Here is a 26,506-nt window from a genome sequence, read left to right on the forward strand (position 1 = left end):
TTGTATACTTATACACTCCGTTTCACTTGAATAGCACACAAAATTTTTCACACAAATTTTTCACACAAATTTTTCACACAAAATAATTACTTGTTCATCTCTCAACAATTGTTTGATCTAATGCAATGATTGTTATAGTTAAATAGTTTAAATACAAAACTATATTAATTGTGACCTTTCTGTAGTTAATATAGCGAAAAAAAACCAGAAGAAGCAGAAAAGTGGTTTAAAATTTTATCAAGAACAAATAAAACTATAGAGAAAATATAAAAGGTCGCAAAAGTTGTGTTCTTAGCGACACAGATAATCGTGCTAATATGCGGGAAGCCTCAAATTCTCATGACTCTGTGATCAAGACAAGAGCAAAAGCTGGTGTTTTGCCTGTAGAGATTATTATGGTGTTTTGTTTTATAATTTTTATACATTTATAATCATTAAACAATTGTTTCAAATTTAGTATTTATATTTTCAAGATTCCGTTCACTATTTATAATTCTTAATTTTTCATTAATAGTTTTATGAAATCTTTCTATGTCAAAAACGCCATTTTTACTTGTGGTTATAGTTATTCTTACATCTTCTGATTGCAGCCAAAGTTGCAATGCTGAGCACATAAATGCGGAGTCTTTGTCGGCTTTAATTTCTTTTGGTTTACCCATTACATTAAATATCATGAGTAATGCCCTTTTTGCTTCTAACCAATCCCTACTGTTGACATTTATTAAAGCAGCATATTTGGAATAAATATCAATGCAAGATAAGAATTGTTTATTATCGATCATGTAAAAATCTATAACATATTTTTCTCTGGGGTTAAAGGTTTCTGGGGTTAATTCAAATGTAAGTTTTGTATCTCTGTGTTCTGTTTTAGCAAGGTTACAAATTTCACACTCATTTATAATATTCTGAATTAATCTCTGATAATCGGGAAAATAATATTTTTCTTTAAAAAGGCTTGTTTGTTTTTCTATTCCTGGATGTAATAATTCTACGTGAGCTTTAAGGACAATTTCCTTGAATTCGGCGAATGTTTGGACATCTGTTAATATTGTACTAGTTTTCATAACTTTGGTTAAGTTGTTTGGGCTGATGATTTCTTTATAAGCATTTTGAAATATTATGAAGTCCATTTCACAAGGAAAATAAATAACACTTTTTTTAGAGCACAAATATTCTTTAATTAATTCTTTTGCATATTCATGGGTCATTTCTTTATAAATTATTTTAAGGTTGGTTTTATGAAAGTATTGGCTCAATTTGACTTCATTTGAGTTTCCTCTATGAAATTCAATTTGTCTATTGTAATAGTTTAAAGGTCTTTCCGTTATTTCTATATAATTCTGATTGTCTTCATGTGCACTATGAACTGTTGCTATTGTGGGTAATGACTCGGTATTATCCGGTGTTTCTCCTAAAAAATTTTCTTCTAGCTTCACTCTTGACAGAGCATCAGCTACCTGGTTTTCCTTTCCCGGCAAATATTTAATAGTGAAGTCAAACTCGTTTAATTTTATTCTCCATCTTTGTAGTTTCATGTTTGGTTCTTTTATATTATGAAGCCAAACTAATGGTCTATGATCGCTAAGGATTTCGAATTTTCTACCAAAGAGATAAGACCTAAAATATTTAGTGGCCCAGACTATAGCCAGAAGCTCTTTTTCTATTGCTGAATAATTAATTTCATGTTCATTAAGAGTTCTACTTGCATAACAAATAGGTTTATGATTTTGCGATAATACTGCGCCTATGGCGACATTGCTAGCATCTGTTGTTAAGGAAAATAATTTTTCAAAGTTAGGGTAAATTAAAATTGGGTCTGATGTAATAAGAAGTTTTAATTTCTCAAATGCTTCTAAATATTCTTTATTGGTTGAATTTATAGTGGAACCTTTCTTTAAGTTTACAGTCATAGGTTTTGCAATTTTAGCAAAATCAGGTATGAATTTTCTATAAAATCCACAGAGACCTAAAAATGATTTTATTTCTTTTTGGGTTTTTGGTATTGGAAATTTTTGTATTGCCTCAATTTTTTGGGGGTTTGGCTTTATTCCTTCTGTTGTTATTATATGTCCAAGGAATTCAGTTTCCTTTTTCATAAACTCACATTTGTCAAGTTGAAGTTTAAGATTAGCTTCTCGAAGTTTTGAAAACACCTTTTTTATGGACAATATGTGTTCTTCTAATGAAGTAGAAAATATAATTATGTCATCCATGTAAACAAGGCAATGCTGGTATATTAAATCTTCTAATAAATTGTTCAAGCAACGTTGGAAAGTTGCAGGCGCATTTTTCAGACCAAATGGCATTCGTGTGTATTCGTAATGTCCATTTTTAGTAGAAAAAGCTGTTTTTGAAATAGAATTTTCATCCATTTGAATTTGATGGAAACCCTTGGCAAGGTCAATTGTTGTAAAATATTGACACTTTCCAAGTTTGTCAAGTATTTCATCCATAACTGGTATCGGATACTTATCATCAATAGTTATTTCATTTAGACTTCGATAGTCTATTACTATTCGAAATTTCTTTTTACCTGATGCATCTTCTTTCTTTGGGACTATCCATATTGGAGAACAATAAGGGGATTTCGATTTACGTATTATTCCCTGATTCATCATTTCTTTAATTTGGACTTCTACTTCTTGATCATAAGCTTGGGGGTATTTATAAGGTTTTTTGTAAATAGGATCTTCATGTTTGGTTTGGATTGAATGTTTTATAGCACTGGTAAAGGTCAAATTTTCACCTTCCCTGTACTGGATATCCCTAAATTCAAATAAAATGTTATTTAATTTAGTACTTTCTTCCTTATTAAGATGATTTATTCGAAATTTATTATTTTCTTCTAAGTCATTATTAATTGCAAAATTAAAAGATATACCCTCAGATGAAGGTGGACTGAGATAATCTTCCAATGTTTCAATTTCGGAATTCTTGAAATCTTCGTGGTTATATATCATGGAAAAAACAAATCCGCTCAAAGTGACTGTTTCCTGTTTATAATTAATAATTGCTTCACATGCTTCTAAATCAGGGATGCCCAGTCCCATTGCTCTCGTTCCTCCTTTGTTGTTGGATTGCTCTGTCATATGGGTAGAGCAAAATCATATACGTGTGCTGCTCCCAGTATAGGCAAGGCAAATTACAATAACAATTTTTCGTAGTTTAATAACACTTAAACAGTTTCAACACTTTTCTGGCATTTTGTTGTTGGATTGCCGAAAACTTTTCACTGCAAGAAATCACTTCTTGTTGAGGTTTTGGACAGAATGGTTGACTGTGGAACGATGCATTTTTTCTTTGTCGAAAATTTTCTTTGCGAGCAGCAATGTATTATATGTAATATAATAATAAGCGGAAACAAAAAAATTAATTTGGAAAGGCATTTTATTAAATGCTATGCTAAAGTATCTGCGTCACAAGCCGATATGGAAGCGCAGTAAAAAAAATTCGAAAAATAATTGAGCATATTGAAAATAATTATAATCCTAAAATTAATTCTCAATTATCCGAAAAAATTTTTTTTTTTTTTTCTGTTGAAAATGTTACAAAAATTTTTTTCAGTGATACGATAGAAAAAAAAAAAAAAACTATCGCTCATATGTATTTGTGCTTTTGTGCATAGGTATTGGAATTTGCTCTGTCATAAGCAGTGCTTGGGCACCCCTGTTCTAAATACTCTCTTCCTATCAATATGTCATATTTTTGCGAAAAATTGTGAACCCAAAATGGTTGATCGATCGGACAAAGTTTACTTGATTTAAAATTTACGGACTTATTTAATTTAATTACACCATTAATTGTGTGCACTTCTAACGTTTTTAATGTTTGTGGGAAATTAAAATAATTTTCTTTTATTAGGTTTATTGAACTTCCTGTATCTATTACACATTTAAATGCGCGATTGTTAATAGTTATTCTGATGTAAGGATTTCTATTTCTTCTATTGGATCCGAGGCTATTTGATGAAAATTTTCGATTTCCATTCTAGATTGATCGCTTGAATATTCACGCTGTCTTTTCACTGGTTTGTTAGAATTATAACCTTGTAAAGAAGATGTTGGCTGTTGATAATTCATAGGATTCTGAGCTCTACCATGATTTAAATTTTGCTGCAATTCCTGTTGAAATTGTTGTTGATTGAAATTATTTGGTTGTCTATAGTTACTTTGCTGATTATAATTTTGTTGATTATTATTATTATAAAAGGAATTATTTCTTTGGAAATTATTATTTCTTTGATAATTTCTCCTATCTTGTCCGTTTTGTTTTGAATTATGTTGTGATTTAACTTTATCAGAACCAGAATCATAACAACCTTCTTGTTGTGCTACTTGTTTAAGTTTACTGACTGTAGTTATATCGTGCCTTGCTAATGTCATGAATAACCTGTCAGGAAGTTTTCTCATTATTACATCTTTTACAGTATTATTCATGGCATTATTATAAATCATTGTATTTAAATTGTTATTTTCTAACGACAATTTGTTTGTTATGACAAATATTTTATATTCTAGATCCTCGACGAACTTACGAATGCTTCCATTGAAAGGGGTATTGTAGAGTCGTCTTAGTAATTCCTCGCATGGGGTTTGGGTTTTATACTCATCGATGAGAGCAATCCTTAGATCGGGCCAATTGGTTGCTGCTGATATCTGTGACACTCGCTGGGCATCTCCTGATAATTGCATCTCGATTGCACTGAAGAATACAGCTGTTTGACGCGGATCAGTTGATGGATACAAATTTAAAATGTATTCGATCCGTCTGATGAATGCACTTAATTCCCTGGTGCTTCCATTAAAATTGGGAACTTGCCTAATCTGGCTTAAAGCCTGATTAAGGTATAGCTCGGAGAGTAACTGGACTTGTGCTACTGGTTCGGCCATTGTAATGTTCGTATTTCTTATTTGTTTCGGTAGCGGTCACACTATGAAAGCGGGCTACTAATTTATTTTAAGTTTTTGTGTTTTGTATATTTTCGGTAGCAGTCACACTTCGAAAAGTGGGCTACAAATTGAAACTAACACGTAAGCTCTTTTGCGGATGTGAATAGCGATTAACACTCGCGGTTAGTATTAAGGCTGCAGTTGCATTAGCACAAAATACTTCAACGATGTTCTATGATCTCGATTGATCACTGGTCACTTTTACACATCCTACCGACTGCGCCAATTAAATATCTTCTTCAAAAATAGTTTGAAAAAAATATATTTTTATTTGAGTTCCGTTTTTTGATACAGTGTGATTTTTAAAACTGCTTAGAATTTTTGGAGTTTCAGAACTAACTTAACTTTAGGGCTCTAAGCCCCTTTTATAGCTACCCTTGCTGAAGCTTTTTGCAGATCAAAGCTCGAAAGAAGCTTTTCTCTCAGAGAGGCTTTGTTTTCTGAAGGAAATCGATTGAGTCGGAACCTATTACTTGAGGTGTCAGTTGACGTGGAAGACTTTGGGTCTCAATTAATCGAGGTGACAAGAAAATGTGAAATTTCCTGTGAAGTGGATGCCCATTTAAGTTAAACTTCCCAACATATCAGATACCCCACTAAAATTCTTTCTATTAGATACACTGAAAACCTTCCATGGAATTCTATGTAACGACACTATGAAAAAACTAGGGGCAATAATAGATGTTAAAAATGATATTCTGCTGTTGGAAAATAATAGGAAAATTAAAATCCATCAATTAGAGGCACAAGCCGTAAACAAGATCGGACCAACAGACGAACATATGACAGAAACTCAAAGAGAAATAATCAAAAAATTTATCGACACCCATAAAAACCTTTTCGCCGATCCTGAAACGAAACAAATTACACTACCAGAGTTGTAGGTGAAATTAGGACTTACTCCGATACCCCTGTCTACGGAAAGCACTACCCATATCCGGCATCGCTTAGGCAAGAAGTAGAACAACAAATTCAAGAAATGCTGCAGGATGGCATTATTAGACCCTCACGGTCACCCTATAATGCACCAGTTTGGGTAGTCCCGAAAAAAACCGACTCTAATGAAAAAAAAAAATACAGGCTAGTTATTGATTATAGAAAGCTCAATGAGGTAACAATATCCGATCGGTACCCCATTGCTGAAATAGGCGAAATAATCGCACAATTAGAAAACAACAGATTCTTCTCAGTACTTGAAGTGGATTTCATCAAATACCACTTAAAGAGTCAGACATGGAAAAAATTGCATTCGCAGTGAATAGAGGCAAATACGAATTTACCAGATTACCATTTGGATTAAAAAATTCACCAGCCATATTTCAAAGAGCTTTAGATGACATTTTGCGAGAACACATAGGGAAAATCTTTTATGTGTACGTCGACGACATCATCGTTTTCAGCAAAACAGAAAACGACCATGCCGAAAACTTGAACAAAGTGTTGCTAACATTACAAAAAGCCAATATGGCTACAAATCGACATGCCACTTTTTCAAAAAAGAAGTTGATTTTTTGGGATACACCATTTCAGAAGAGGGAGTTAAAACCAACATCGAAAAAATCAAGATAATTGAAAACTTCCCAATACCTAAAACACTAAAGGAACTTCGATCATTTTTAGGAATGACAAGCTATTATAGGAGATTTATTAAAGATTATGCGAAGATTGCCAAACCTTTAACTGCCCATTTAAGGGGAGAAGAAGGACGCGTATCTAAATACAAGTCAAGCAGAATAGCTATTAACCTAGACAAAGAAGCAACGGGTGCATTCGAAAAACTTCAAAACATACTTATATCTAGGGATGTAACATTAGCGTACCCAGACTTCACGAAGGAATTCCAATTGACCACAGACGCATCAAATTTTGCAATAGGAGCCGTTTTAGAACAGAACCATAGACCAATAACATTCATATCCCGTACCCTCTCGAAAACCGAGGAAAATTACGCAACGAACGAAAGGGAAATGTTAGCCATCGTATGGGCTCTCCAAAGCTTAAGACATTATCTGTACGGATATTCGAAAGTGATAATTTATACAGACCACCAACCTCTGACCTTTTCAAATAGTGCAAATAACCACAATGCCAAGCTAAAACGCTGGAGGGACATTATCGGCGAATACAGCCCAGAAATTAAATACAAGCCCGGTGTAGCTAACGTAGTAGCAGACGCCCTATCCAGAGCCCGACCAGAGGTTAATTCAATCCATTCAGACTCTACAATCCGCAGCGACGAAAGTTCCTCACATAATCTAATATTCTCAGTAGAAGCCCCGATCAACGCATTTAAAAACCAAATTTTTTTATTAAAAGAAAACACTGATGCGTATAACTTCGAAATTCTATTTCCAACTTTTCATCGCCATATAATAAAAAAGATTTCTTACACAGAACAGGAAATCATTAATACACTCCGAGCCCGATTAGATCCCAGAATTATCAATGGTATCTACACTTCAGAAGAAATAATGGGAAAAATTCAAACTATTCATCCAACGCACTTCAAGTCTTACAAAGTTAGGTTTACTAGTAATCAAGTTGAAGATGTACCATCAGAAACAACCCAGAATCAGATCATTACATTAGAGCACAAAAGGGCACACAGAGACGCAAAAGAAAACAAAATACAAATTCTTAAAAAATACTTCTTCCCACAAGCTCAAAAGAAAATTCAGGCAATAGTCCAATCCTGTCAAACATGTAGAGAATCCAAATACGATAGACACCCATCAAAGGGGGCAATCCAACCAACTCCCATCCCTAAGTACCCAGGAGAAATCATCCACATAGACATTTATATTACAGAAAAAAATAATATTCTAACTGGTCGAGAAGTTCTCAAAATACGCCCAAATCAAGATATTAAACTCAAGGGCCTCTGAGGGCATTAAAGCGCCTTTAAGAGAAATGCTGATAGCATTCGGCACGCCCAAGTGGGTAGTAATGGACCACGAACGCGCTTTAAACTCTGCAGCGATTCGATTCCTTTTAGAAGATCAACTTAAAATATCAGTCCATACAACAGCCCCATACGCTGCAACCAGTAATGGTCAGGAAGAACGATTTCATTCAACACTTTCAGAAATCATGAGATGCATTCAAAAAGACAACGGGAGTATGACATTCGAAGACCTAATTTTCAAATCAGTCGAAGAATATAATGGGTCCATCCATTCAGTAATAAAGGAAAAACCAGTTGAGGTGTTTCACTCCGAACACCACAGAGGACATAGAGAAACGGCGGACCGAAATCAGGGAAAAAATAAAAAAAAAAACAGGTAGCCGACTTAGAATACCATAATCAGGATAAAATACAGCCAAAACAATATGAGACAGAAGATACAATTCATGTAAAAATCGACAAAAGACTAGGTACCAAGCTTACCCCACGCTATAAAAAAGAAACAGTCAAAGAAAATAATAACACTACAACAAAAAATCCATCCGGGAAAATAATACACAAGAATAACATCAGAAACTAACTTTCAGACTATTCATACCAACTTTCCTCAGCGTGTTTACAGTCCTTGATTATTCAAATTCACAAGTGATCACTTGAGACTGGACTTGCGGCCAAACAAGAGGGAACATTCAAATTCATCCATACATTCGACCTAAAAGAATACGACAATACATTTGACGAACTTAACAAAGGACTAAACAGCCTCACACCATCACACCATCTATACCCCTACCTGTCTTACGAATTAAATCAAATAAAACAAAACCTTCTCAAACTAAAAAAAAGCAATAGACAAAAAAAGAGCAATAGAAATCGGCAGGAACACCGGACCGCCATGATCATGAAATACTAAAGAACAAAATAAACGGACAATTAGAAAATAATAATAAGCAGGTTATAATAAATAAAAAATTAAGTGAGAAAATTAATCAAATAAGTAACGTAACGAATGCCATTTTAAAAATAACTAAAAATTCAAACGAAATAATTAATGAAGCGGCAAATATCCTCAGATATAGAATTCAAATAGTAAAAGAAGAAATATCTAATATACTACACGCAATAACTTGGGCCAAAACAAATATTATAAACTCTTTTATATTCTCAACAATAGAAACCAATATTTTAGAACAAATTTTTAATAAAGGAAATAATCTGTTTATTAATGTGGAAGAATTACTAGAATTTTCAAAAGTCAAACTTGCATCGAATAATAAAGCTCTTCTGTATATCATAAGTATCCCAATAATAAGTAATGAAATCTGTAGAACCCTATTAGTCAAAGCAGTAAAAAAGGCCCATATAATATATGACATAAAATATGAAAACTTGTTAGAATGTAAAAAGAAACTATTCGCGATATCAAAACCATGTGAATCGCATAATGATAGAACCATTTGTGTTAAGGATAAACTGTTAGACTTAAGCAATGGCACTTGCGTAAACGCTCTATTAAACCTAAGACCACCGGAATGCAAGGCAATCAACAGCCAACATGTGCCTAATTTTGAGGAATTACTACCAGGAACACTGATGCTGAACGACTTTAACGAAATGGTTTCTTCGGACGGAAAGAACCTTAATCTTCAAGGATCCTTCATCATCCAGCACAGGAACTCCACGGTACGCTCCACGGAAGAGGTCACTGTGGTAGACCCCGAATCTCCGCTTTTCCAACTGTCAGCGGTAAACCCTAAAATTAACGAAGTCCTCTCCCTTCAATTAATCAAAGAATTAAACATAAATAACACTAAAATTCTGAAAAAAATTAAAGAAGAGAAGACAATCGAGGCTTCCGTGAATTATACGTCAGCCACTATCCTGCTCATAATGATCGTAAGTCTGAACATAATGCTAGTTAGAAGGTGCAGACCAAAAGAAGCCGCCCCGAAAACGACAAAAACACCGGCGGATCCAACCCCACCTAACCCTGTTCTCTTCTACGTTGCGAACGAGGACGCCCGCGTTTAAGGGGGGAAGAGTTAACACCTAAAATGTCAAACACTAGATAATATTAATAAAACGCTAGGTCCAAGCACATAAGTTCTCAATAACAACTGCAAAAGAGCTTACATAAACGCATTGAGTGCACCGTGCACCGGATGCAATATGATGCCGTGGCACCAATAAGGGTCACACGGATCGAAAGACACGTGCGCTGAGTAAGCACTTATTACACAGCCACACAAAAAAAAAAAAGTGTCCGGGTTGGGAGATCAGAGTACCCTATCCCCATGTATTTTGGACCGCTAAACACGAATCTGAAGTCCGTTTTGGTCGTGTACGTTTCTTCCTAACCTCAAAAAAAGTTTCACATTTTTGGAGGTATGCGAATTTTTTTTTAATTTATTGGATTTTCATGAAACTGGGTACCCAGGGGTTTTTAGGGTCGCTGATTACGAATTTGAAGTCAGATTTTCAAACTTCAATATGGCGGATCCAATATGGCGGACGAATTTTCAAAAATTTGTTGTGAAACTTTTTTTGAGGTTAGGAAGAAACGTACACGTGCAGGACCAAAACGGACTTAAGATTCGTGTTTAGCGGTCCAAAATAATGGGGATAGGGTACTCTGATCTCCCAACCCGGACACTTTTTTTTTTTTGTGTAGCTGTGTTATGCTTGCGATCGTGGGAAAGCCAAAAGAAAGAAAACACCCAAATATTTGGCAAAGCTCACTGAACTTAATGGCAAGTGCATCCACCAACAACACAATGCACTTGCATTGACCAATCAGCAATGAAGATATGGACTAAAGCTACTGCAACAACATCAGCTACCAATGACATCGAGGGACGCCAGCAGCAGCAGATTATATGAGATTAAAAACTCCTATTTAATTTTTTTTTTTCGGTTGCTTTTATTTCTTGAATCTTCTCTTTGGAAGACTAACAAGAGGTGTATCAAATCTTATATTTTTAACTTAAGGGGGCAGGATGGTTTGAGACTTCAAAAAAATTTTTTTTTCAGAAATTTTTTATATAATAGAACATTATCTTAGGAATATCCTGTGAAAGTTTCATGTCAATCGGACTAAAACTTGCTGAGATACCGATTTTCTAGTTTCTTTCTCTCCATATACTTTCCATTGCTTTTAAAACTTTAGACGCGTTTTTCTCAAAACAACTTTTTCAAGTCGGTGCGTAACGTTACTCAAAAAGTAATGCTCGGATCTAAATAAAATTTTGCACACATCTTTAATAAAATAAATACTTGCGGATGAACGAATGCTTTTTTTTTAAATTTTTTTTCCCCATTTTTACGGGCAATAATGGGCGGATTTTTATGTAAAAATGGTTCCTCCGACTTCACAACCGCGCCAAAAATTCAAAATCGCATATTTTTCAAAATGGTTTCGTTCATCCGCACAAGAAACTATTATTTTAAGTAAATCAATTCAATTTTTGTATTTCCGATAACACTGTAAGGCCAGACTTTACGCACCGCAAGAGACCAATTTTTGGAAGCGACTCCGGTCGACTGCCCGTTACGGGATAAATTATAATTATTTCTTAAAAATAAAAATTCCTAGATACTCTCCAAATATAGCCATTAATTGTGTAAAAAAATTGAATTGATATATTTACTCAGACATAACAAAAAAAAATCGCAAAAAACTGCTATTTTTCAGCCTCTGAAACCATCCTGCCCCCTTAACTAACAGTCATGTTGACTGATACAGAGTTAGACGGCCCTAAAAATCGATTGCTGGACTGGAAGGTCGTTGCGTCGCAGGCGGGATCTGCTAGAAACCCAAGTCAATCCCTGAGCGAGGGGATTTGGGTGCGAAGACAGTTTTTCTTTGAAGGACTCTTTTGCTTCTGGATTTCGTCTTTCACTGCGAGGATGCCCACATCCCGGTGGATGTTTTCGTTGCGAATATACCAAGGTGCCCCAGTGATAGTTCTCAAGATTTTTGATTGTGCGCGCTGTATGATGTCTATTTTGCTGCTGCTCGCATTTCCCCACAGCTGGGAGCCATACGTCCTCGTAGTCCAGGCACAAAGGCGATCGTGAGTTTATGATCCAGTGGAGGCTGCTGGCTTTCAGTTTTAGGTGTACCTTCTTGCATTCGATGTGCTTACGCCATGTTAGTCGTCTATCAAGGTGGACGCCAAGGTACGTTACTTCGTTACCTTGAGGAATCTGCATACCTTTTAGTGAAAGTGGAGGGCATGTTTGTCTATTAAGAGTTAAATTAAATGTTACATGTTTACACTTTTGTTCGTTTATTTTAATGCGCCAGTCGGACAGCCACCTTTCCACTACTATTAGATGATTAGCTAATTGGTTTGTTGCTTGCGTTGGGCATCTGGAGCGACTAAGGATAGCGGTATCGTCGGCGAATGTTGACGTTGTTAGTTGCGCGTTTGTAGGAATTTCCGCAGTATACAAAACATATAGACACGGGGCGAGTGCGCTTCCTTGTGGAACTCCAGCTTCGATGATGTAGTCGCCCGAAGTAGCTGTGTTGCATCTCACCAAGAATACCCTATTGTAGAGGTATGATTACAGTAGCTTGTGGAAAATACATTTTAACTTTGTGCATGAGTCCATTAAACCAAACTCGGTCGAAAGCTTGAGAAAGCTTGTTCGAAGGCTAGGCGTATTTCGGATGTTATTCTGTTCACTTGCTCTATGGTTCTGTGGTTTCTTCGGAAGCCAAATTGGTGTGCCGGGATAATTTTGCAAGCTTCCAGATGTGGTGTTATTCGAGTTAGCAAGCATTTTTCAAACAATTTAGACAAACTAGATAGAAGCCTTCTTGGTCTGTACGACGACGGTGTTGTGTGGTCTTTTCCAGGCTTCGGTATCATTATAATGATGGATTTCTTCCACTTTTTTGGGAAATAGCCAAGATATATGATACCATTAAATAGTTTGCAGACGACCTCAATACCGCATTTTGGAAGTTCAATCAGCATCTTTGGCGTCAGTAAATCGCCACCGGGAGCCTTTTTTGGTTTTAGCCCTCTTATGACTTGTTCAATTTCGTTCGGCCGGAATGAAGGTGCAGTTGACTTTGAAGCTGGTGATCTGCTGTTTTGCCAATCACGACGCATGTCCCTCTTTTCTCGCACGAGCTGTTCAATTTGCTGATTAGAATTTTGGTATTTGTTTCGGTCTACTTTCTTCCATTGAGGCGAAGAGATTTTGGCTGCCGCAACGAGTACTTCTTCCAAGGCACTCGTTGTGTAATCGATGTCCGATTCCATGTTAAACTCCGGGGCGAGTTCTATGTGGGCACTCACGTACTTTTTGTATTTAAGCCAGTTCGTTATTTCTGGGATTTGAAGAAGCGTTAAAAGCACTGGTCTGATGATAAGTCCGGGACTGCTTTGGCCCTTATTAGACTGCAAGGTATGTTTTTTGTCACCGCAAAATCAGTATGGTCTGGGAGCTGGCGTGGGTCGGTTGGCCAGTATGTGGGACTTCCAGGGGAAACATAGTCCAGTTTATTTCTCACATTTATAATTGCATTCTACAATTGCCTTCCTCTGGGAGTCACTAGACGTGATCCACAGTACGTGTGTTTGGCGTTGTAGTCTCCTGCGGCTATAAAACGATCCCCAAGTGAATTGTAGAAGTCCATAAATTGTCCTTCCGAGATTGAGAAACGAGGAGAGCAGTAAACGGCAGCGATTGAAAGGCTTTTGTTTCTTGACTGAATTTGTATTGATGTGGCCTGCAAGAAGTTTGTTTCAAACCTTTTGTGATCTATACTGAAGACAAAGCTTAACAACATTAGCGTAAATAAGTACAAGTGAATCAGATGAGGCAAGGGTCAAATCGGTCATGAATAATGTAAAAAGTAAGGGTCTAAGATGGCTTCCTTGGGGTTAATCAGATGTGATGCGGACTAAACGCGAGCAAACATCTTTAAAAAGAGGAATTTCAAAAGACTGAGTTTACTTAAAAGAAGCGAATGGCTTACAGAGTCAAATGCTTAACTGAAGTCAGTGTGCAAGACATCTTTTTGTAAGCCATTGCTGAACCCATCCGTTGCGAAAGATGTTAACTATAATACAATAAGTTGGTAGGGGTGGAGCGGCGTTTTATGAAGCCATTCTGGCACGGTGATATTATTGAACTATATAGGGGTTGCAAATGTGAAGTGATAAGTTTTTCAAAAAGCTTTGGAATTGCTGAAAATTTAGAGATGCCTCTATAATTTGCAGCGTCTTATTTTTTCCCTTTTTTATGCAGCGGAATAATAAAAGATTCCTTCCACATAAGGGGAAAGATTGAAGTTTCCAGCGATAGATTAAAGAGTTTAAGGAGCAGTTTGCACAGAGCCTCGGCGCAGTTCTTCCGAGCCTGGCGAATGCACGGGCTTGACCTTAAGAAGATCCGATAACACACCACTTTAATCGAAAGATGGGAAAAATATGAAGTTGTCTGATTGGATATTATAAGTGTAAGGCTGAGCTGAACTGCTGATAGGTGAATAGGTAGTATGAAAAAAAATGTGCAAAGAGATCGGCCTTTGCCTGCTCAGTGTTCGCATAAGAGTTCTCAAACGTATTGTTTACAAAGTTATAAAACTGCTTCGAATGCTGAGTAAACTGAATTCTGCAGCGGCAAACATAACTTCTATAACATTCTTTGTTATGCACTCTAAAATTGGACGGAGCGACTAATTATCTTGAGTAACTAACTGTACAGCCAGATAATCTATTTTTATTTAAAAGTCTACTCATACTGTTCCTTAAATATATAAGATGCCCTGTATACCAAGGCGGATTCGTTGAAGCGGACGGATATTTCCACGGTACGCAAACGTCGAAAAATATTTTCAAGGTGTAATAATATTTTTGTAATGCGATGTTTATATCTTCGCATGCCAGTAAATCAGACCAATCAAATTCCGAAATTAACTTAAGACGGTGAATTATCAATATTAGACCATTTTATCCGTCATAAAAGATCCAATAAGTTGGTAGTGGTGGAGCGGTGCTTTATGAAGCCATGCTGGCACGGAGTTATGATTGAACTACATAGGTGTTGCAAATGTGGAATGATAAGTTTTTCAAAAAGCTTTGGAATTGCTGTCAATTTGCAGCATCGGATTTTTTCACTTTTGTTTGCAGACTGCTGGGCACAACATCGATCCTTGTGCATGGTCATTAACGCCAGTCCAGCTCTATGCGCCCTGTGTGTTGTTTCGGCTTACGAGCTACCCTCTTATCCAAAGTTCAGTGCTTTGCCAATTTAGGAACGGAACGAGAAGTGCGTCGCGTCTGACTTGCTGTTTTGTTTGCCTATTAGATGGCCATTTTGCTCGCGGATTCTCAGCTTCTCGCTGCTCGACATGCAATCACCGTCATAATTTCCTGTTTCATCCTCGCGGGCAGGTTTCAGCCGCACGAGTCCGACAATGCTGAGCTAGTGCTGCTGCCAAAGTTCTCGTTCCTGGTTGATCTGGAGCCAAATTCCTCAAATTCCTCCTCTAATCTATTATAGGGTTAATTTGCCGGAACACTTGCCGTCGTTGGGGTTATGTTTGACGAGTCGGGGAATGAATTAAAGGGATAATGGTGCCCTTTAGATCTCTGCTCTGGAAAGCCTCACCCAGATGGTTCTCGAGTCGGCCGCAATTTAATAATCTTAAAACAGCCACAGAACGTACCCTACATAACACAAGGTGGCGCAAAAGTAATCCTCCTATCAGGAGATGCTATAAATATTGCGATTTGCTACTAATGTCAATTGTTTCTTGACATTTGTATAGTAAACCTGGCTGGAAGAAAACGCGTTTTGGATGGGTAGTTTCTGGATGAGTTCCATCAATTTACCTGACCATTGATATTGTAACTATCCTGAATTATACATTTTATATTTTTTGACACTTTTTTTGTGTTTCAATAATAAATCCAACAAATATTAATAAATTAATTTTGTAATTTTCAATAATTAAATCTAAAACTGTTTCTTTGTTCAAAACGTATCTATTGCAGGTTCAGCTTGTTTCGTAAAGCTTTACAGAAGTTGTAGATAACTATGACTTTTTGAAAATATGAGATTAAAAACTCCAATTTAATTGAAGAACATATTGTTTAACCACCTATTATAAATTCAATAAAATTATTTCGAGTTTTTCCTTAAACCCAAGATTAAAACATGGTATGATCCACTGATTTCAATAAGAAAATTAAAATCTTCCATAGAAAAATGTTTAGAGAAAAATCGTAGAAGACCAAAAATGAATGTAGAAAATCTGAGATTTCAACTTTGGGTATTCCAAAGATATTGTAACTGCTAGATACCATTTTTTAATTGAAGTTGGTACACATACATTTCAAAAATGATATGTACTAGAAGCAATGATGGTCATCGCCATTACACGGCCTACATAATTCAGTATATGGTAAAATTTGATCAATTTCTTCTTAGGTTTACCGCGGAAACTGTGGGCGATAGAACCTATGTTTGTTTTGGACTTTGGTTCAGGGTAGCTTAAAGGTTATGGAGCAGGTGAAATTATGCATGGAGATTTTTTGCTGTTGACCTGTGCAATATAGACAAAAATATTAATAAATTTTTTAAAATTTATTATAAATTAATAATTGATTGTATTTTAAATTATTAATAATACAATCTCCTCTTCACAGCCTACCATCTGGCACTGCTGGCGAAAACGTGTGCCGGTTCCTCACTTTAGGATGCTATTTCACGTAGGTCTGGTCTCCACTTTTGCTGTGACGGTTGTTCAGGGGGAAATGAGTTCGTTCATGAGACAGACTGAAAGTGAATTCAAAGCGTTGATTAGCGGTTTTCGAAAAAACAATGACCAACTCTGTGCTTTCGATCCACAGTTTAGTAGTCTTCATCTACTAAACGAGTCACCAAAGCGTAAAAAATCCTCTTTTAGGGATGTGATTGTGGCGAATAATCTTCAGACTACTCAGACAATAATTATGCAGCGGCTCATATCTCAGGTCACCTTAAGAATGGATCTCAGAAAAAATCGGCTTCCGAATATCTTAAAATAAATGAGCAATTGTCAGATATGTCCTCTGTGGCATCGCTTTAAGTGATACCACCAGACCCAATAATTCAACCCACTATATAATTCAACCCACTAACATCTTTTGTCATGGATGGATTCAGGAGAGGCAAAAAAACAGACGCCATTCACTGACTTCAGTAAAGCATTTGGCTATGTTAACCATTAGCTTAACCATTATGTTTGTATGTTTGGATCTGAGGCAGCTGTAGGAGGAAATACTCATTACCCTTAACCTTTGTTATAGTTTTGGCCATATGGCCGAGAGTGATGCATTAGATTATTTATATCCTCAAGCTCTGCTCTGAAAAATTCAAACGACTTTAATTCCACACAGCTTTCATATTGAAAGCTTTTCAGCTCAGTTAACCCAACTGTAAATACGTTCATATCATTTCAGTATGGATCCAAGTCCAGTATGGATTACCATTCACGTGGTTTCCGGACGGTCGAAAAATATTCCTGGCTTGTTTCTGAACTCCGTTACTTTAATGGGCGTTGAAATGGCTTCATGGCTCTTGGAATTAGAACCATAAGTGCTAGAAGTACGGGTATTAATGAGAGGCTTCCCCTTTGCGGTGTACTGTGGTCTCATCACACTGTTCGGCCTTAAGGGTTTCGTCCAATGCGAGCTCGTGTCACTGGTCTCTTGAATATTCCAGATGACGTTTTAATGTCCACTACTCGAGCGGTGTTGGCTGGTCCAGGATACGTTTTGAGATCTTTTCCAAACAGCTCATTGCAGGCATATTGTCTTCCTTTATCCTTCTAGTAAAGTAAAGTAAAGTAAGGACTAGTAATCCCTCTTCGATATTTGGAGATGCATGCTTCCACTTGTGACGATTCTGGAGTTCTTGCAGGTACTCACAGCAGCTTCCCATAGGCCACCGAAGGATGGTGCTCGTAGACCGCAGTAATCTACTCCAGAGTTAAAGAACGGGCTGGTAGATTTCCCATAATTTGACTCATTAATTTAGGCTTCGCTCTGGTACATCGCCATTGTTTTGTCATTGATGATCCAGTATTGTTGCCGAGCAATGGCGCGCAAGGCTTGGGCGCCGCAATGCATGTTGGTTTCATGTTGTTCTCTTAGGATCATTTTTACAATTGTGTCATTGTTCAGGAGCAAGACTGGATGTTTTGCGTCCTCGGATAGGTTTGAATGTTCGAATTAACCCATCAGATCCAAGGATGGGAGCCAAATGTGAAATATTGTGAAATATAATTATATAAGATGCGTGTCGCCATCTAACGGACTGCGACTCAACTGCAAGGGCATATAAACTTCGGCTGTGACCGAAGTTAGCTTTCCTTTCTTGTTTTTAAAATAATTTTCACCAGGATTAGCGTCATATAATCCCAATTCCATAGATTATAATTTTAATTTCATGATGGTTGAAATATCTTTATGAAATATCTATTTATCTGAAGACATGTATAGTCTGTCTGGAAGTTTTCTATCAATGGTTTCACAAATTTTTTTTTCTTATAAGTATAATTAATTTTATCAATGGGGTTAAATTCGGTTTTTGAAAAAAGCTTCTAGACCTTTTTTCAAACTCTAGGATAAACTTACTTATACTATTCCTAAATTCTTGTAATGCGATGTTTATATCCTTGCATGCCAGTAAATCAGACCAATCAAATTGCGAAATTAACTTATTTAACTTATCTGATTGGGTGGTAAATGATCCCGAATTTGGTCGAGTTGGTCTCGTAGCTGCGTAGGTGATATTAATATTGGTCTGACTGTTCAATGGCGAACATCAGTCAACACATTAGTTATCTCACTCAGCATTCGCTGTAAACCATTTAGAAATAGATTTATTTGTGCCGTGAGGATCCTAAATGCTTGCTCCAAATGTGCGCCTTGGTACTGTCCTCGTTGTTTATTTATGAGGGTTATCTGTTGTTCCAACGAGCTTAAGCGGTTGTTGGTAGCCAAATTTTCTTTTCGCACCAAATTGATGGTGGATGGTGGATGTCTGCTTTCGAAGCAGCTGTAGGAGTAAGTCCTCGTTACCCTTATTTGTGATATTTTTATACCCTTGCAGAGGGTATTATAATTATGGTCAAAATATTATTATAATTTTGGTCAAAAGTGTGCAACGCAGTGAAAGAGACATCTCCGACCCTATAAAGTATATATATTCTTGATCAGGATCACCTCCTGAGTCGATATGAGCATGTCCGTCGGTCCGTCTGTCCGTCTGTCCGTCTGCCTGTCGCTATCTATGCAAACTAGTCTCTCAGTTTTAGAGCTATCGAGTTGAAACTTTGCACACATCCTTCTTTTCCTTGCAGGTAGTAAATAAGTCGAAACGGCCGGGATCGGTCGACTATATCCTATAGCTGCCATATAACTGATTGATCGGAAATGTCATAACTTCGTTGTTATGTTATACATGTTATATTTGACCAAAATATCTTATGTACAAAATTTAATAAGGATCGGCCGACTATATCCTATAGCTGTCATACAACGATCGAAATTGGCATAACTTTGGTGTTTTTTAAGTTAGAAAGATGGGACTTGGTACAGATTCTATTTTGGACAAAATTTCATAAGGATCGGCCGACTATATACTGCTATATATCTAATAATATAAGATGCGTGGCGCCACCTAGCGGACTGCGACTCAACTGCAAGGGTATATAAACTTCGGCTCCGCCCGAAGTTAGCTTTCCTTTCTTGTTGGCCATATCTTCTGCATACGTGGAGTCGAGTACACCGAATAATGAATTGGCTATGGTTCCACCAAGTTTTAACGGTGATCTACGTTGCCGAGAGGTATGCATTAGGTTGTTTCCTGCCTCAAGCTCTGCAAATTGATGTTTAAAATGGTCCAGAATGGAACTGCATGTTGCTACGTTAACCCAACTGAAAGTACCTTCATATCATTCCAGTATGGATCCAAGTCGAAAGATATTATCATTGTCCATTCTGAAACTGCCATTCTTGTGGTTCCCAAACGTTCGTAGAATATTTCTGGCTTGTTACTGAATTCCGTCACTTAAATTGGCGTTGCCATCGCTATTGGAAATAGCAACATAAACGCTGGAATTACAGGTATTGATGAGAGGATTCCCTTTCTGTGTTGTACAGGAGGCTCATCAGACTGGTCCACCTTTAGGGTTTCATCTAGTGGGCACTTGTTGGTGACATCTTCTGGGAACAGTGGAGCTAGCCGCGTCACTGCATCTTGAATATTCCAGATGACGTCTTGATGTCCACTACCCGAACGAGGTTTTCTGGTCCAGTATTTTAGGAAATCTTCCTATAGGCTAACTCATTACGGGCACATTGTCCTTTATAAGGACTAGCACTCTCCCTTTAATACTTGGAGGTGCATGCTATTCCGGAGCCAATTCCGGAGCTCTGATGCCATTACGTTTTGCTATAAGCAGTGCTTGGGTACCCCTGGAGTTAGGACTAAAAAAAGAGTTTTGGTATTTATGATTTAATTTAAAATATTCTTGTTGCCTGGGTAAATCGGCAGTCAAAAGGATAGTTACTGTGGTTTTGTATATATTATATTCTAAGTAAGTAATTTTGGTCAAAATTGTGCAACGTAGTAAAGGAGACATCTCCGACCCTATAAAGTATATATATTCTTGATCACGATCACCTCCTGAGTCGATATGAGCATGTCCGTCTGTCTGTCCGTCTGTTGAAAATTTGCACACATGGGATCGGCCGGGATCGACCGACTATATCCTATAGCTGCCATATACGGTTTGATGGGGAATGCCTTAACTGCATTAACTGAAACGTTGGAACTTTCATAAGGATCGGACAACTTTATCCTATAGCTACCATATAACTGATTGATCGAGAATGTCATAACTTGGTTATGGCATACATAGAAGACATTGAATTAGGAATGCAATTTACAAGATTAGGCATATTCAACCCAAAGCTCCTAAAACATGACCCGCTTAAACATATTAACTATTACGAACTATTTATGTAAACAACAACATAACTAAACTCGAGTCTTTTTCCTATATCGTGGCCAAAGAAATATTCTAAAACCCTTCAAAACAATATTTTAACCCAAACAATTTTATTAATACTACTAGCAATAATAATTATTATTATAATCATATATTTGATTTATAAATTTAAGAACATCCCAAAAAGGCAAATAATTAATTATAAAAATTAAAAGGAGGAAATTCGCAACCCAGCTGCAAATAGCCCCATGCCAATTTTTATAAAAACAAACATTTAATTATGCTAATTCGGCTGAAAACAGCCTCATTTCAGATTTCCATGAGTTCCATGATTTCCATTTCTATGAGTCACTTCAGATTGAAAACCAAAACCATATTTGGGTAAACAGAATCCCAACTCAAATCTTTCTCACTTCTTTTAAGTGAATTAAAACTAAATAGCTTAAACCATTCTTAAATGGGAACCCACATCACAGGAAATGTGAAAACATTTTCTTGTCACCTCGATTATTTGAGACCCAAAGCCTTCCACGTCAACTGACACCTCAAGTAAAAGGTTCCGACTCAATCTATTCCCTTCAGAAAACAAAGCCTCTCAGAGAGAAAAGCTTCTTTCGAGCTTTGATCTGCAAAAAACTTCAGCAAGGGTAGCTATAAAAAGGACTTAGAGCCCCAAAGATAAGTTAATTCTGAGCAGTTGTTCTGGGATTCTAAAATTCTAAGCAATTTTAAAGAATCACACTGTATCAAAACCGGAACTCAAATAAAAATATATTATTTCAAACTATTTTGAAGAAGATATGTAATTATATATATTTCTAGCCTACTAATGAAAATGCGAATATTTATAATTAAAAATGGTTTTTTTGTTTTTCAAAGTATTCTCCAGCAAAACTTGTACACTTTTGCATGTTGCAATTGTCGAAGCACTTTGTCCCTTCCGATTGAGACCCCTCCACAACATCTTTTTTGAACGCTTTAACAGTTTCTTCTGGCGTCGAAAATCGTTGAACACGCATTTTTCACTTGATGTGCGGGAATAAAAAGAAGTCATTGGGTGCCCAGTCAGGGCTGTAAGGCGGATGACTCATCAATTCGACATTTTTGTCGGTCAAAAAGGGCTGGTTTGAGCTGATGTGTGAGAGCTCGCATTGTCATTGTGCAGAATGATCCGTCTTCTCTCTTTCTTTTTTCGAATGTCTCCGAAGATTTTAGGCAAATAAATTGTGGTGTACCACTCAGAATAGACCTCAGAATGAGCCTTTTTTTGAGCGATTGTCAATTTGTGCGAGATCCAACGAGAAAAATTTTTTTTTACGGCTAAGGGTTCATGCAATATCGAATGTCTGGTGGTGGAAAAAATGTCCAAGGATGCCTATATCTCACGGTATGTCACATGACTATCTTGCATTATCAGTTCATGCACGGGTTGAATGTTCTCTGAAACAACGACTGTTTTGGACGACCTTCACGATCTTCGCTTTCGAGCGAGCGTCGGCCACGATTAAATTCATTATACCATTTTTCACAGTGCTATAAGATAGTGCTCCATCGCCATAAAAAGATTTAAGTTCATCGATGTACTCTTCTCGTGTGAATTCACGTCGAAAGCCGTGACTTAGACTTAGTATAGGATTTCTGGCCTAGACTTAGTATAGCCTAGGCCAGAAATATATATAGCAACCTTCGTACCCTTTTAGAGGGTATTATAATTTTCTTGAAAATAATGCAACGCAGGAAGAAGAGATCTCCGACCCTATAAAGTATATATATTCTTGATCAGGATCACCTCCTAAGACGACATGAGCATGTCAGTCTGTCCGTCTGTCTGTTTGTCTGTTTCTACGCAAGCTGCCATATAACTGATTGATCGAAAGTGCCATAACTTTGGTATTTTTTGATTTATAGGGTTTGGATTTTCCACACATGGTATATTTGGCCAAAATATCTTATGTACAAACTTTGTACATAAATTACTATGTGTTTATGCTTAAACTATATGTATGTCGGCCGACTATATCCTAAAGCTGTTATAGAACGATCGAAATTTGCATAATTTTGGTATTTTTTAATTAAGAAAGATGGGACTTTGTACAGATTGATTTGTCAAATTTCAAATTTCATTTCATCGGCCAACTTTACTCAATAGCCGCCGTATAACTGAACGATCAGAAATGGAACAACCTTAACTGCAAGGGTATATCAACTTCGGCTCCGCCCGAAGTTAGCTTTCCTTTCTTAATTCGATTAAAAGCTCAAGAGTGGGATGATATGGATCCTCAGGGTTAGAAAGGGGCAAAGTTCTGGAAAGAGTAATTCCATCAGGATCAGAAACGAAACATAAGTCCAACAGTTGACCTAAAGAATTTCTAAGGTGGTTAATTTGCCCGAGTGACATGTCGAACATGCTCGCAGGGAAGCCGTGGTGGTAGTTAAGCTGTAAAGACGGTGAATTTTCAACATTTGACCACATGAGTTCTGGTATATTAAAGTCCCCCAAAGCTATCAGCTGGTCACCATCAGACATACGATCAAAAACCAAACGAATAGCGGACAAATGTTGCCAGTATGTTGGCGGTTCGGACGAAGGTGGTACGTACGAACAAGTAACATACGAAGATTGATCGGACAAAGTGATTTTGATGCAAAAAAATTCAATGTCACCAAACTCTTGTGATTTGATGAGTCTACAGAGATTTACACTCCTCCCCTTCACAGAATTCTATAACATCTAAAATTGGTGTACCTACTAGGAAAAACTTCGAAGCTTAAGATCTCCGGCTTTAACCAATTTTCTGTAAATACAATAATGTCAAATGCAAAGAAAATGTTCTCTGGCCAAAAGTTGGCGGAACAAGTCGTCTTAAACACTTGCAAGTATTTTGAAAAATGACGTGTGCCTGGTGTATGAATATTAAAATTTTGTAATGTCCACCACCTTTATGTCAACTTTTGTTTTGGCTTTGATGTAAGCCGAGATATCAATCTCAGAAGTATTAGGGTCAAGCCGGGAAACAAAAATGTCTTTCGATGGTGGGAGCCGAATTTTTCTCAGCTGCGGCCCTTGTGGTGGCCAGTGATATAAGCGGCTGCATAGTTGTCGGCTGAGCAGGCTGAAGATTATTCGCTACAAGCACATCACAGCAGAGGATTTCTTACGCTTTCAAGACTCATTTTCAAGACTGTGTATCGAGCGCACAGAGTTGGTAATTGATTTTAAGAAAACCGCTAATCAACTCCTTGAATACGCTTGTAGTCTGCCTCGTGAACGATTTTATTTCGTCCTGATCAGCGCGACGACCGTCACCGCAAAAGAGGAGACCAGACCTACGTGAAATAGCATCCGAAACTGAGTCCGTGAACCCGGCATACTTAGCGTGTAAAACGTTGGGAAGAGGAGATTTTCTTATTACAAGACTTCAGCGCCCAAACAATTCAATAATTAATTTATTAATATTATTATTTTTTTTTCTATTTATGAACCTTGAACCACTTTACCAGGGAAACGAAAGGGGGAGATTAAAGAGAGCAGTTAGTGCGAGTTAGAAGAGAATCTTTATTGAGTGAGAATAGACCGCTTTAAAATAAAGAGAGGAAGTCGATATTTGGCTTATGATATCAAAATATTTTATGTACAAAACTATATCTTGTAGCTGTCAAAGAACGATCGGCATAACTTTGGAGTTTTTTATGTTAGAAAAATTTGTTACTTCGTACCGATTCCATTTTGGACAAAATAATCTGATTTGCCAAATTTCATAAGGATCGGCCGACTATATCCTATAGCTGCCATATAACTGAAAGATCGGAATTGGCATAAGTTTGGTGTCTTTTAAGCTAGAAAGATGGGACTGCAAGAGTATATCAACTTCGGCTCCGCCTGAAGTTAGCGTTCCCTTCTTATTTTAGAAAGTAAAAAGTGATTAAAGAAATGTATCAAGTCAAATTCGAATGTCTCCAATTTCTGATTTATTGTACCCTTGCACGCAGTATATAAGTCGCAACGGCCGGGATAGGTTCTATAGCTGCTATGTAAATGATTGATCACAAAAGCCATGATCTGCCAACTTTTATAAGGATCGGACAACTATATCCTATATCTGTCTTATAACTGATTTATCGGAATTGGCGTATCTTTGTTTTTAAGCTAGATAGATGGGACATTCTACGTATTCCATTATGGGTAAACTTATCTTATCAGCAAAATTTCATAAGGATCGGCGAACTCTCATATGGTTCGTCCACCTGTATCACCGTATCACCGTCCACCGTCCAATATATATATGTATATAATAATATTACCTGCATTACGAAATTCTGAGTATTTTCGTTCTAACGAGATAATTTTTTACGCTACATTTAATAATTTTTGAAAATATTTTGCATGAATTTACAAACACATTTTTAAGGTGAATGAAAAATATGAAAAGGAAATACTAACGTTTATTATGGGTTTTGGTACGACAGTTTAATCCACCTCCTTGAATTGAAGTCAGTGCAGTCTTTTTTTTTCTGGATGAAGTTTTACCATCTCGCTTCAGAATTAAATCCTCACAACTTTCTCTCTTCTTTTTTTTTTTGTTGGGCTCAGAGCAAATTGCAGTTTTTGGCTTGCATTTGGTTCCACCGGCAATACTTGTCTCATCTTTATAACTTGATTTGTTGTTTTTTTCTTTTTCGTTATCTTATTACAAAAAAAATGTGCAAACAAAAAAATATTGAAAAGGATTTTAACGAATTTTTTTTCATCCCCCACGACTTACTTTTTTCATTTTTAGATAAAAAGCGTATTGCTCCAGAAGGCCCAAAACGATATCTGGACGGTTGCCAACCATTCAAAATATTAAATAAATGCAACATTTTACAAAATTAATTTTAGAAGAATATTTTCGAAACCCTAATTTCAATTTACTTTTACTTACTGAATATGCGTTACTCACTTATATACTGTCACTTTAAAATGACAGCCTACTTTGAGGCTATTAAAAATATAGCAAGAACGGAAACTAAAAACTAACAAAATTATAATAATATCCGCAAGGGTAAATAAAGAACAATATAACAATAAAAGATATCGGGCGCAGCCAAGATTTTTAATATCACGATTTTTACATCAGGTCCCAATAGGTCCGATATTTTCGTTGAGCTTGTTGGTTGTGCACATGCACATGAAAATTATAATCACGTTACTGTTGGTTTTTTTTACTATGGGATACTCGAGGAGACGGGACTCATCTTTAATAAAACGAGCTATCTCAGTTAAGGTTGAATGAACTCTTTCAACTTGCCCATTTGAAGGGCTATGTTGGGGTCTACATAATGATGAAATACCAGAACTTTGTAGGATCCTTCTTATTCTTAAATTGATGTACTTCTTGTATGATGTAATTCTCGTCTCGTTATCTGTCATAAACTTGTGCTAGAGGAAATGCTTGGAGTATTTTGCATACTTTTGAGTCATAATAGCTAAAAACGTGAGACATTGAGCGTAGTAAATATCAATAATAAAGTGCTAACCTTTTATTCTTGGAATGGGGCTGTTGGGCCAAGCAGCTACCAAAGAATGCATATAAAATAATTATAATATGCTAAGCTGCAGCTGTTGTTATCAGCATGTTTTCGTCTCTG

General features: G+C 36.7%; 1 long non-coding RNA gene across 1 annotated transcript in view; it reads right to left on the bottom strand.

Annotated features, from left to right (window-relative positions):
* Positions 1–25,831, bottom strand: part of LOC26515296 — a 47,690-nt gene extending 21,859 nt beyond the window's left edge. The window contains exons 1-2 of the long non-coding RNA XR_004311340.2: positions 25,642–25,831; positions 25,320–25,562 (exon numbers count right to left, since the gene is read on the bottom strand). This is a non-coding gene — a long non-coding RNA (uncharacterized LOC26515296). The remainder of the gene's footprint in view (positions 1–25,319; positions 25,563–25,641) is intronic.
* Between the last annotated feature and the right edge of the window lie 675 nt (positions 25,832–26,506).

This window comes from Drosophila ananassae (assembly GCF_017639315.1).
Source record: "Drosophila ananassae strain 14024-0371.13 chromosome Y unlocalized genomic scaffold, ASM1763931v2 tig00000060, whole genome shotgun sequence".
NCBI lineage: Eukaryota > Metazoa > Arthropoda > Insecta > Diptera > Drosophilidae > Drosophila > Drosophila ananassae.